This window comes from Triticum urartu, chromosome 5, assembly GCF_003073215.2.
Source record: "Triticum urartu cultivar G1812 chromosome 5, Tu2.1, whole genome shotgun sequence".
Taxonomy (NCBI): domain Eukaryota; kingdom Viridiplantae; phylum Streptophyta; class Magnoliopsida; order Poales; family Poaceae; genus Triticum; species Triticum urartu.
In genome coordinates this window covers 217,392,725-217,406,488 of record NC_053026.1, presented here as the reverse complement: position 1 = coordinate 217,406,488, position 13,764 = coordinate 217,392,725, and positions in this window count along the sequence as shown.

Below are 13,764 nucleotides of genomic sequence, written 5' to 3'. Positions count from 1 at the left end.
TCTTCTCTCTATATATAGTCCACCTACATACCAAATATGGCTAAACCAAACCCTAGCCTAGCTCCTACCCCTACCTCGCAGCTGCCACCACTCTCTCCTCGCAATCCGCATGCGCCCAGTCCCCTACTTCCACTTGGCCAGATCCACCAGCCAACCCCCAGTCGATCTGGACCATCCGATCTCAGATCCGACGGCCCAGAGAGCCTTCCGCAGCCCCGCAGTTCCACCCATCGCCTGCAGCCCCGAGTGCCTCCTCGCCTAGCATCTCACCGTCGCTGGAGACCGGCGACCTCCTGTGCTGGACGACCGGTGCCCGACCTCGCCGGAGCACTACCGGAACCACCACTGCCAGGCCGCCCCCTGCCCTTCCCTTTTTCCTCTCTGTCTCCCTCTCGTCTCATGATCTCTCTTTCTCTTTTTGTCTGTATAGGAGCGCCATGGCACTGCCGCTTTGACCTCCATCGACCGCTGCCGTCTCGTTCGACCACCTCCCTCGTCGACTCTGGACGTGCCCACGGATCCGGTCGTCTGCAGGCCATCTCCGACGCTGCCTCACCGGAGTCTCGTCAGGAGCACCACGCCAGAGCCTTCAGGTTCTTCTCCGAGCTCCTGCCGCCCTCATTCCATGTGCCTCCGGCCGGATTGGACGCCCCAAGCCCGGATCCTGCCGTCCTGGACCACCTTCATTCGCCTTGGTCTACCGCCGCTGCCCATCGCGCCGCCCTTCTGCAAGTCCCGTTGCCGGTCAAGCCCCTGCATCGAGCTCTTCTTCCTCTGCAACGAGCAGAGCGCAGCCGCTCGCCCCGTTGACCGCGCCTCGCTCAAGACCACGCCAGGGCTGCCTTCCGTCGATCACCAGAGGCCCAGCCTGCCTCCCCTTCGCTAGCCCAGCCCAGCCGCAAGCCAGCGCCAGGCCTCCCTCCTCCCACCGAATGGGCCTTGGCCCATGGTGAGGCCAACCCCATTGCGCCCTCCTTTTTTTCTGTTCTTTTTTTCCGCAGTTGGGTCAGATCTCAGATTCGGCCCATATCCTTTTCTTTCCTGCCTCTGCGTTTTTAGTATTTTTCCAGAGACAGCAGAATTGCAGTAAAGCCCTAAAACTTCATGCATTTTATTACTCACAAACAATGCATCATATTAAAACAAACTTAATACGAAAAATGCTTAGAATTTCATCTAGTTTAATAATATGCCACTTTCATCCATGTTTAAAATGTCTAAAATGATGTTTGTTTAAATTTGCTCATATAGCTTGTTAAAATGCTTTAATTCATAACTATTTAACCGTAACTCGGAATTTAATAATCTTTATATGTAAATGGGGTGGAAAAATGCCTAGTTTAACATGGTCTACTTGCTTTGCATGTTTAACAACTATAAAATTTGGTTTAGGGCAGAACAGTACCAAACCTAATATATGGATATGGGGTTTTACCAGAATTGTTGTTCGTTGTTTCCGGCCTCATTTAAACTTGCCTAGATAGGTAGTTTTGTCGTGCTTCACCCCTTGCCATGCTAACCAACATTTAATTTTGTTGAGTACATAAACGAGAGAGAACTAAATAAGGCATGTGGTGCTCCGTCAATATGCAACCCGTTGCATATTGAGCTCCACTTAACTTGTAGTATTGTTTGTGCACTTTGCCATGCCATGCTTCATTAAACCGGACATGCATCACAATTGTCTGTGCATCATGCCATGCTTATGTGGTGGTTGTTTACCATGATTGTTTGCTTCTTTCCGGCGTGGCTTCTTCGGGTTGGTTCCGATAACTTCGCGTTTGTGAGGAACCGTTCGACTACGCTAGTTTGTCTTCTTCATGGACTCGTTCTTCTTCCTTGCGGGATTTCAGGCAAGATGACCATATCCTCGAAATCACTTCTATCTTTTCTTCCTAGTTGCTCGCTCTTTTGCTATGCCCATGCTGCGATACCTACCACTTGCTTATCATGCCTCCCATATTGTTGAACCAAGCCTCTAACCCACCTTGTCCTGGCAAACCGTTGTTTGGCTATGTTACCGCTTTGCTCAGCCCCTCTTATAGCGTTGTTAGTTGCAGGTGAAGATTGGAGCTTGTTCCATGTTGGAACATGGATATTTTGTTGGGATATCACAATATCTCTTATTTAATTAATGCATCTATATACTTGGTAAAGGGTGGATGGCTCGGCCTTATGCCTGGTGTTTTGTTCCACTCTTGCCGCCCTAGTTTCCGTCATATCGGTGTTATGTTCCCGGATTTTGCGTTCCTCACGCGGTTGGGTTATAATGGGAACCCCTTGACATTTCGCCTTGAATAAAACTCCTCCAGCAAGGCCCAACATTGGTTTTACCATTCGCCACCTAGCCTTTTCTTTCGCTTGGATTCTGCAGACTCAAGGGTCATCTTTATTTAACCCCCTCGGGCTAGTGCTCCTCTGAGTGTTGGTCCAACTGAGCGATGTCCGAGGCTACCAGGGGCAAGTCTGGGCTGGCTTACCCGACGTCTTGCTCATCCGATGTGCCCTGAGAACGAGATATGTGCAGCTCCTATCGTGATTTGTCGGCACATTCGGGTGGCTTTGCTGGTCTTGTTTTACCATTGTCGAAATGTCTTGTAAACGGGATTCCAAGTCTGATCGGGTCTTCCCGCTAGAAGGAATATCCTTCGTTGTCCGTGAGAGCTTGTTATGGGCTAAGTTGGGACACCCCTGCAGGGATTTGAACTTTCGAAAGCCGTGCCCGCATTTATGGGCAGATGGGAATTTGCTAATGTCTGGTTGTAGAAAACCTGAAGTTGACCTTAATTAAAATACATCAACCGCGTATGTAACCGTGATGGTCTCTTTCCGGCGGAGTCTGGGAAGTGAACACGGTGTTGGAGTTATGCTTGACGTAGGTTGTTCTAGGATCACTTCTTGATCATAGTTTCTCGACCGTGCTTTTGACTTCTCTTCTCGCTCTCATTTGTGTATGTTAGCCACCATATATGCTAGTCGCTTGCTGCAGCTCCACCTCATACCTTTTACCTTACCTATAAGCTTAAATAGTCTTGATCGCGAGGGTGTGAGATTGCTGAGTCCCCGTGACTCACAGTTACTTCCAAAACCAGCTTGCAGGTGCCGATGAGTCCGTGCAGATGACGCAACCAAGCTCAAGGAGGAGCTCGATGAAGATCTTGTCCTTTGTGTTGTTTCGTTCTAGTTGATCAGTAGTGAAGCCCAGTTGGGGTCGATCAGGGACCTTGTCGCATTTGGGGTTCTTCTTTTATTTTGGTTCCGTAGTCGGACCTTGATTGTATTTGGCTGATGTAATGCTTTATTCATGTAATTGTGTGAAGTGGCGATTGTAAGCCAACTATGTATCTTTTCCCCTATTGTATTACATGGGTTGTTTGCGAAGATTACCTCACTTGCGACATTGCTTTCAATGCGGTTATGCCTCTAAGTCATGCTTCGACACGTGGGAGATATAGCCGCATCAAGGGCGTTACACTCACGCTCCTCTCCGGAGCAGCACTCTAGGCGGCGGCCCTCAGCATCGAAGACCTTGAAGAAAAGCATGGAGATGCCATCGTATTCAAAATGGATCGCGAGGGCGCCCCTCGCACGGCAGACCCGCGCGATCTCGCCCCAGCCGTGCGTCATGAAGATCTTGCCGGTGGGGACCACTTCAATCTCCGCTCCGGTCGCCGGAGCGCTGTTGTCGGCATGCTGCAGCCAGAGCTCGAGAGGCCCCCTCGGCGGCATCAGGACGGAGAAGAACCATGGGAAGCGGATCCAGGAGCTCGGAGGCATCGGCGCACACAGCACCAACTCGCGCGAGCAGTCAGCGGTGTGAACCCCAGGGGCGACGGCACGAATCGCCGTGGTGCAGCGACCCTGAATGCGGTGTGGGCGGCGTTGCTCGTCACTTCGTCCCCTCGAGCCCTCGGCTCGGGCGTTCTCGGGCAGCGGGTACCCCGGAGGAGGCCGCTCACACCAAGGCCTCGACACCACCTGCATCGCCGCCTCATCACAGTGATGGATCGACCTCTTCTTTGGCGGAAGAGGCCCTGGATCATCGCGGGGAGCCTTTCCTTTCACTTCAGTAGCAAACTTTCTGATGGGTGCCATTGTTGTTGGCAGTGGAGCAAGGAGGAAGAGGCAAGCAAGCGAGGAAGAGATGGGCAACGGGGGCTCCGCCCCACTCCCCATTTATAGCAAGGGAAGGCCAATCGGCATCTCCCATGATCGCAGGTAATGATGGTTTTCCTTGCATGGAGCAGGACTTGACAACACGAGCAGTTGCCGAGGCAACATGGGGAAGCGGAGACGCCCACGTCCAATCATCCACCACGCATCAATTGAGGCCGCAGGCTTTTGGGGCCCGCAGTGCTCCGTACTTGGCCCTTTGCTTCGCAGCGAAGCCAAGCCCAAGCGCACCTTGGGCTCGGGGGCTACTGTCGGTGTCCTAGGAACGGGGGTCCCCAGACTTGCCTGCCTGCGGCCCACGGCGTGGCGGAGCCAGCAGGCTGTATGGCCCATCTTCACCAACAAAGCATCCAAGACCCTCGCGAGGGTCCAAGCCTCGTGAGGCGGACGATGCAAGACCTCCTATGGAGTGGCCTAGCCGAGCAGGCTCACGAGGAGCAGAGATATCAAGGCGGGGCAAACCTCACGAGGCCCTCGTGACGTGAGCCATGACGCACGATACCAGGCGGGCGCCAGGCGGGCACCAGCGTGCGCAGTGTCCTTGTTTCCTCTTTGGTGCCAAGGAGGCCAGCGCAGGCGAAGAGTACCGAGGCATCAGGCAAAGGTTGCTATATTGGTGCAAAGAGACCAAGACTAGGAGGACGGCAAGACGGAGGTCATCGTGGAGCCCAAGACGACGTCACCACTAGAGCTTTTGGCAGGCGAAGACCACTTTTGTCAGGATAGCTTGTACTAGCTGTCCCCCATCAAATTAGCCCGCCATTGTTGGCTCCCTTCCCGCTCGATATTTGGGAAGAGGACCAGGGCCTATATAAGTAGAGCTATCCACCATAGTAGAGGGGATCGGATCTGGGAGACACGCCTTAGCTCGATCCAACTCGATCGAGAGCCTACTCACAAGAACACCTCAACCTCCGGAGGCTATTCTTCCCTTGTCGCCGCCTCGACTGGTCACCTTGGCTTGACCGAGGACTATGCCCCACCTCCAATCATCATGTTCGGACGAGGGCCTTCGTCAACATCAACTCTGATCTCTATCAAGATCATGGAGGAATCATCCATGGAGCTCGGGGGCTCAACGTCAACATTGCCCTCGGGCGACCGTGCTGTTTTTCTGAACAACAAATTTGTATCCGCTGCCACCACCTCTTAGAGCATCGCTTTGACTATCCCTTTGGAGGAATTGTGCGGAATTGAGTCTACAACAACCATGCATCATTTCATCGAGTTCTGATGGAGGAATCTCCGGCAATCTACGATATACCGGAGCCTTGTCAAATCTGGACGGGAATCTGGACGAGTTTAGGGAGTGGTCTCCAGCACCTAGCTCAGACGTCCTTTGGAAGATCCAACCTTTGATCGGCTGAGGAATTCCTATATCTAACACCCCTCAAAATTTCAGTGCGATCCGACCGTCCAAACTCCTGGAACCTTCCGATTAGTGCATCACTTTTCGGGTCTGTTTTCTGCGCGAATACGGATCCGACCCGAATTCATGTTTCTTTATGAACGTGATATGGGACAACCTTCTTAGAGGAATTTCAACTAGGGTATTGTGCGTTCTTTTTAAACACGTACCCATAAAATTTTAAACCTCCTCTGATGTAATTCTCACTATCATGCTGGTGTCAAACCAGTCCGGCAATATTGCTCCATGGCTGCCGACCTACGCTAGACATGTCATCACCTTTTGAGCCGAGCTCAACTTCTTCGGATCATTATCTCGGCGAGCGGACAAGAGTTCGGATTCATCAAGGATAAATCATCACCAACATTGCCGCCCCACAGATTACACGGAGCGGGCACACAGGCATCGCCGCATGGTCACTTCATCAAACCGGCATTGGCCGCGTCACAAGTTACAACCTGTGTCGGCATGGCCGCACTGTTGCTTCTTCAAGCCGATGTCCATCACGCCGAACTGCTTCAACACCTCGGCTGACACGGCAGCGGCAACATCTTCTTACCGACCTGCTCCGTCTCCTCGGCTAGACCGAGGGCTTCACCATCTCTTCATCAACTTACTTCGGAGACTTCGGCGTCACCAGCCGACCAACTTCATCACATTAGCTGGACCATGGCCTTTTCCTCGGCGAGCCAACCTTTGCCAGCATCGCCATGCCACCGCTTCATCACCCATCAGGCGATGGGTGTGCGGATCAAGCCCCAATTTTGGGAGTAACCTTTCTCCAGATTGCTACAACAGATGAAGCAGGTGCTATTAATCCTAGTATTTTTTCTTGCTTGGGTTTATTTTTCCCAAGGAATTAGTACTCTGGTTTGTTTCATCATCTGTACATAGGTCTATCAAATGGTGGCCGCATTAAGAACAGTTGTGTGGTGGTTCGGTAAGTTTCCGTATATAGTTCGGCGAATGCCGCATACGGAACTCTAACCGGGATGTGAAGTTAGGCTTTGCCACGCCTTCACTGCGTCACGCCGATGCCCTGCATCGACATTGACTTTGGCGCCAAGCCACATCTCTTTCAATAAATTATTTTTACGAAAAGAAATTGTACTTTTTGGACCGCACTATTTTATGTGTGTAGGTGATCGACTTTGACTGCGTCACGCGGTCACTTTGGCAAACCGACGTCGTTGTCCCAATCGGCATAAATCGGCTCGCATGATAACCTTGTTGGTCGAATCGCCATACCGACATGTTCGGTTGCCTCGGGGACTTTGGCATCACTGAGAGAGCTCTACCTCATCAAGTGTTGGGCACACGGGCCTTACTTCTTTTATTATTCACTTTGCTTAAATCAATTATGCAGAGATTTTTCATTATTATTATCATTATTATTATCTCCGGATTGCACTATTTTTTTGTGCACAGGTAAATGATTTCGGCCGGGAAGCGCTATTACCTTGGCGCACCAATGTGCTGATGTGGGGGTTCTGTCGTCACCTTGCCGACCTACCGCATCACCTCTGCTGGACCGGGGCCTTCATCATCACTTCATTAACACGCGTTAGGGGCTTCGGCGTCACACTATCGGCCTGCTATGTCACCGCGGTCCGACTGGGGTTTTCACCTCGCCCATCGACTATGCTGCGTCACCACTTAATCAAGCCGAGCTCTTTGCTCGGACATCTCGGGATCGGCTTGGGGGCTGGGATCTCGTCCCGCCACAATCTCGGCCTGCGTCATCAACATCGAGCACATTAACCAGCTAAGTCACTTTCATGCTCAAAAACTTTCAGTTTTAAATTTTGTTCGGTTCAACCAAGCATTATACTTTTTGGAAAAAGTCTATTTCTGACAAAATTCCTTGTCAAACCTTTGTTTGTGACACACAAATTCTAATACCCCATTTACATGGGGGCTTCGTTTATGAAGCCTTTCCTATTGCATATGATTATTTGTACGGCTTCGTTCCTTGTTCGTGTATTACGCCACAATATGCACCAAGTTGACTTAAGTGTTTCGCAAGCTGGGTTGCCTGGCTCCTGTGCTTACCCCTATGTTCCGGATTGTTCGTCTAGGCGGTAAAGGGAGCACCTCTGTGATTGTTACTACCGGGTCATCCGAGTTAGTACCTTAGACTGGGTGAAGCCAAAAGCTAGCGCTCTTATTGTTTTCAATAATGGTCGGCACACAACGGAACTCATGAGTACAAAAAATCTATTACACAAGTGTCATAGTAACAATGAGCACCGAAGAAAGGTATCGGTGGAGGTACTATTTTCTTTGAAGATGCTTCTTACACTTCGTCAGTAATATAGCATAAGTTCCCTGAGCGCGCTTTGTCTGTTACACCCTTATGGCATGATTGCCTGGTTATCGGAAACACCATCGATGCTTTCGACAGGCGGAGTACATGACACTTTTCGGTCCTTGACCGATGAGGGAGAAGCATACGGTCGGTTAAGACGTGTTTAAAGTTCAGGTGAGCACAGATATGATATAAGTACATCGATACATACAATCATTATACATAAAATTATTTTACCCAAGTCACTTGGGGGCTCTTAAAATTTATATGAGCTTTTTTATAGTAAATGTGTTTTCTTCTTGGTCGTTGCAAAGTCTTTTTCTACCGCTCCTTTTTCGACTCGAGTGTATGGTCAATAGCCGGATGGCCTGTCTTCTCTATAAAAGCCGCTCGAGTTTAATTTGCTAAACTGACCTCGGAGAAGTACTCCCCCTTTGGGATAATGAGCTTGAAGCCGTAGGCGGACCCGCGTGAAGTTTTGTTACCGGGTGTGTCATGTTAAAGCACGATAGAAGCACATTTTTTTCCAAATTTCGGATTGGCACCGAACACTTGATCTTGTTCGGACGTCAAGTTTTTACTGATGTTTTTTGGTTTTCCAAGCTTATGGCACTTTTAAAACCATTTGTGTGTTTTCAGCATAAGTCTCGCAGTGCAGCGCCGGACACCTTTAGAGATTCGGCAAAAACATTCTCGGATATTGCTATATATGCATCGATTTTGAATTGTGTCTTCGGTCAATAGTTGGGTTGCCCGGCTCCTGTGCTTGCCTCCTACGTTCCACTTTGTTCGGCTAGGTGCGCAAAGGGAGAACCACTGTGATTGTGCTTCCAGCTAGCATGGTTAAGCGCCTCAGTGGAGAAAGCCGAAAACTGGCTGTCACAATAAGCACAAACTGGTCAGCGATCCGCTGACTGTATTAAACTATAAGATCGATAGAGGTCACCCCGTGTTAAATGACGGGCCATTCATAACATTGGCCGAAGTGTTTATGGCTTGACCTCGAGTGTCGCTAAACACTACCGGGGGCTAGTAAGTGGCCTCCCAAACTAAATCCTCAATATTTTGCTCTTACATTAGAGATGAGGTTTCATGACCATGCTTAGCATGACTACCCAAAGAAAGGAACCGATAGCGGACTATTTTCTTTGGAAGACATTTCTTATGTTAAATATCACATATCTCTTTGCGTACCTTTCTTTACAAAACCGTATGGCCAAATTGCCTTGTTTGTCGTAAATCTTTACCCTTATAAAGGCTTTATAAAGTAGGGAAACACTCCTCGGCTACTGGCCGAAGAGGTTGAAGCCGATGGTCGGTCAAAAAAGTTTTGTACAATGCAGATCCGAGCATTAATGATTTAAAGTACTTGGATACATAGAATCATTACACATAATTTGTGATTTTACTCTGGATATCGATCCTTAATTCAGCCACCCATGTCCGCATTAAGGCTCGAGGCTACTGGGCTTCGGTCTTATCATTTACTAATATTAAAGGGGCACATCGATTCCCTAATCTGGTGTTGCCACCCGACCAGTGTCTCAGGGGCTACTGCATTGGCAATCCAGTGCAGAAAATTAAAGTGCGATATAATTTTTGAGGAGATTATGAACCTCGGGTTGGTCAGCTGCACCAAACCTAAGTCTCGAGGACTTTGCACACTGCTTTTTGTGTCCCGAAGTATTCTGCCGAGCTAGGAGTTGATCCTCAGACTGATTTTGCAAATCAACCTGAGTATCAGCGGCTACTGGGATCATCGGTCTTATGTCATCCTTCAGGTGCATCTCGGGTTTTAGACTGATACACACCTTCAGGGCTACTGGCTATATATCTCGGCAGAGGATAAAATGCACCAATCGAAAATATTGACAAAAAATTGGCCCACGGTCGGGGTGGTGCACCACCTCGGAAGCAGTCCGACAAAAAGCTCGGGCGCTAGTGGCTGGCTCCATAGAGGGCATTTCCCGCATTAAGCTCTGCTAAACTCCTTCAACTTTTTTGAACCAAGGTGATCTATGACACCTCGGATATAATCCGGCGTTGGAGCTTGGACATAGTCTGACGTTGGAGATTGGACATAGTCCGACATTGGAGCTTGGACATAGTCCCACGTTGGAGCTTGGACATAGTCCAGCGTTGGAGCTCGGATACATCACGGCGTTGGAGCTCGGAAGCGATCCAGTGTTGGTGCTCGTCTGGAAAAGATACCTCGAATATTGTCCGGTGTTGGAGCTCGGATGCAAGAGGACACTGCCACCCGGGAGCAACTTCAAACCCGAGGTGTGGCATAAAAATTACAAGGCATTGATAAAGGCCAAATACTTAAAGGGCTCCTCGGCTACCTGACATGTGAGATCTTCAGATTTAGCTCGGCAATCCTCAAGATAGAAGATGGGAAGATTTGTTGAACCAATTTTCAAGACCGACGACCGAAGACGAAGAACAGTTCGGAAGAACCGAGGAGCATCCCCAACTTGAAGACCGGTTCAGGGGGCTACTGACGGTGTCCTGGACTAGGGGCTACTCATCACATCGTCTCATGATCAGTTGGATTGGGCCGGGGACCCCTATGGCCGTTTACTCATGGGCCAGTTCGGACATCCGAAGACATATACGAGGAAGATTCCACAAGACTTGGTGATCAAGACATGGAATCCTCTCCACCGACGTATTCAACTAGGACTCTTGTTATCCTAAACCTCTGGTATGTTATATAAGCCGAGGCCAGGTTAGTCAATAGATCATTATGATATTACTCATCATACCTGTAGGGTTTAGACCACAACATACGATCTTGAGGTAGATCAACTCTTGTAACCCCCATACTCATCAATATTAATCTAGCAGGATGTAGGGTTTTACCTCCATCGAGAGGGCCCGGACCTGGGTAAACATTGTGTTCCCCGTCTCCTATTACCATCGATCCTAGACGCACAGTTCGGGACCCCCTACTCGAGCCGCCGGTTTTGACACCGACAATACCCCAAACAAAAGGCACATCCTTATTTGTGAGCTCTTTGGGAGGTACAGCAATGGTGCTGAAATCTCTCACAAAACGCCTATAGAAACCAGCGAGGCCAAGGAAACACCTCACTTGTGTGACCAGTTTGGGCTGCGGCCAACTCTCAATAGCCTCAATCTTGGCTTTATCAACTTCAATTCCCTGTGGAGTAACAACATAGTCAAGAAAAGATACTCGGTCGGTGCAAAAGGTGCACTTCCCAAGGTTACCAAACAAACATGCACCACGTAGAGCAATAAAAATAGCACATAAATGTTCCAAATGTTCCTACAAAGATTTGTTATAAATCAATATGTCATCAAAGTAAACTACCACAAATCGTCCAATGAAAGCACGTAAAACTTCGTTCATTAATCTCATGAAAGTACTAGGTGCATTAGTTAACCCAAAAGGCATGACTAACCACTCATATAATCCAAACTTAGTTTTAAATGTTGTTTTCCATTCATATCCCAATTTCATACAAATTTGATGGTTTCCACTACACAAATCAACTTTGGAGAATATTGTAGAGCCACTCAATTCATCAAGCATATCATGTAGCCTAGGAATAGGATGACAATAACACATAGTAATATTATTAATGCCTCTACAATCAACGCACATACGCAACGTACCATCCTTTTTCGGCACTAAAATGATAGGAACAGCACAAGGACTAAGGGATTCACGTATATAACCTTTGTCGAGCAGCTCTTGTACTTGACACATGATCTCCTTCGTCTCCTCTGGATTGGTACGATATGGTGCACGGTTGGGTAATGATGCACCAGGAATTAAGTCAGTTTGATGCTCAATCCTCAAATGGGTGGTAATCTCGGTGGCACGTCTTGTGGAAAGACGTCAGCGAACTCCTGCAAAATGTTAGTGACAGCAAGAGGCAAAGAGTTAGGCATGTCCTCGAATAAAAATAATGCCTCTTTGCACACAAAAGCATAGCAAACAAATTTGCTAAAATCTAGATCATCAATATCAGATTTGGTGGCAAGTAAACATGCACTTTTCAATTTAATTTCATAAGCAACACTAGATAGTTTATTATTAGGCTTCATTTGTTGCTCAAATTCTTTTGCCAGAATCAGATTTTCACTCTTATTTTGCTCCTGCTTTGCTTTATTAGCTCTATTAATACCATCTCTCAAAATGGAATCAGGAGTCATAGGAAGAAAAGTAATATTTTTGTCCTTATGAACAAGAGTATACTGATTGTTTCTACCATGGTGTACATAATTTTTATCAAATTGCCATGGTCTACCAAGTAATAATGAACATGCTTGCATAGGTACCACATCACAATCAACATAATCAGCATATGTAGAGATACTAAAATGCACATGAACAGTATGTGTTACCTTAACCTTGCCGCTATTGTTGAACCATTGGATGTAGTAAGGATATGGATGTGGTCTTGTGGTGAGAGATGGCTTCTCCACCATCTCCATTCTAGCCAAGTTGTTGCAGCTCCCTGCATCTATGATGACGCGAACAGAACGTTCCTTCACAACTCCCTTTGTATGGAACAAATTATGCCTCTGATTTTGCTCAGCTTGTGTAACCTGCACACTCAAAACACATTAAGCAAATAAACATGCATACCTGTCAGCATATTCAACAGCCATGTATTGCGTCTCATGATCAAAATCATCTCCATTGTTTTCTTCATGTGTAATAAGAGCCAAAGTCTCCTCATCATAGTCACTAGCGGACTCATACCCACCATCCTCAGTAGCAAACATCACACAGTGAGATTTGCATTCTCTTGCAAAATGTCCTCTTCCCTTACAATGATGACAAATAATATCACTTGTGTGCCCTGTTGAGCCCATGGAAGAAGAAGAGCTCTGCGCAGGCTTGGCAGGTGTGGTCTTGGCAGATAGTGGTGGTTGTGTGATGCGGAGCATCCTATGGACATCACCATGTCAAGAGTCAGTTCGGTGAGTGACACGTGCGACATCTACTTCACATACACAAAGGTGAATCATCTCCTTTACACATGCTCACTTGACCCCTTCGAGGATGGTATACTACTTAACACTTCTCCCGTGTGCATGCATAGGTATTGTCGGAACGCTACGGACGACGTGGAGGAGTGCAAGCGCCTAGGAACACATACACCATCCGTGAGGGAAGCATGGAAACGAAGACGCAAGAAGAAGAGCTGTCGAAGAAGCTCCAGCCACCGAACGGCCGGTCGGGTCCGGACGTCCGGCGCCTGAAGATCCACCGGACGACCGGTCCAGACCGGACGACCGGTGTCCCTACAACCGAGCCAAACGAGCGGACGTCCGGCGCCACCGGAAGACCGGCGACCGGACGACCGGTCCAGACCGGTAATCCGCTACACCAGCATCTGAGCCAGAACGAGCGGACGACCGGCCCCTACCGGACGTCCGGCCGCCCATGAGCCACCGGACGACCGGTCCCCAGCGGGCATCCGGTACCTGGCTGTGTCCAGTTGCGGGCTGAGGCCCATGTAAACCTTCACTTCACCCCCATTTGCACTAAGACTATAAATAGACCTCTCCCTCCTCCTTTCTAGGGTGAGCATTGTGATAGCTCATTTGAGAGATAGAGCTACGCTCATCCATATCGGATCTACTCCACGAGAGAGACCGCGGCCTCTACGGAGAAGATCCCTTTGGATTCAAGCCCCCTGTCTAAGGAAAGATCCCCCCGTGGATTCAAGACCTCCTTACGGAGAAGAACTGGTTACCGTTTGTATCATCCGTTGTTGACTTTGGAACTTGTATCTCACTGATGAGGACATCAATACCATTGTTACACCCACAGCCCCTACTGTTACATATACTGGACCAATTACTAGAGCTCGCGCACGCCAATTAAATTACC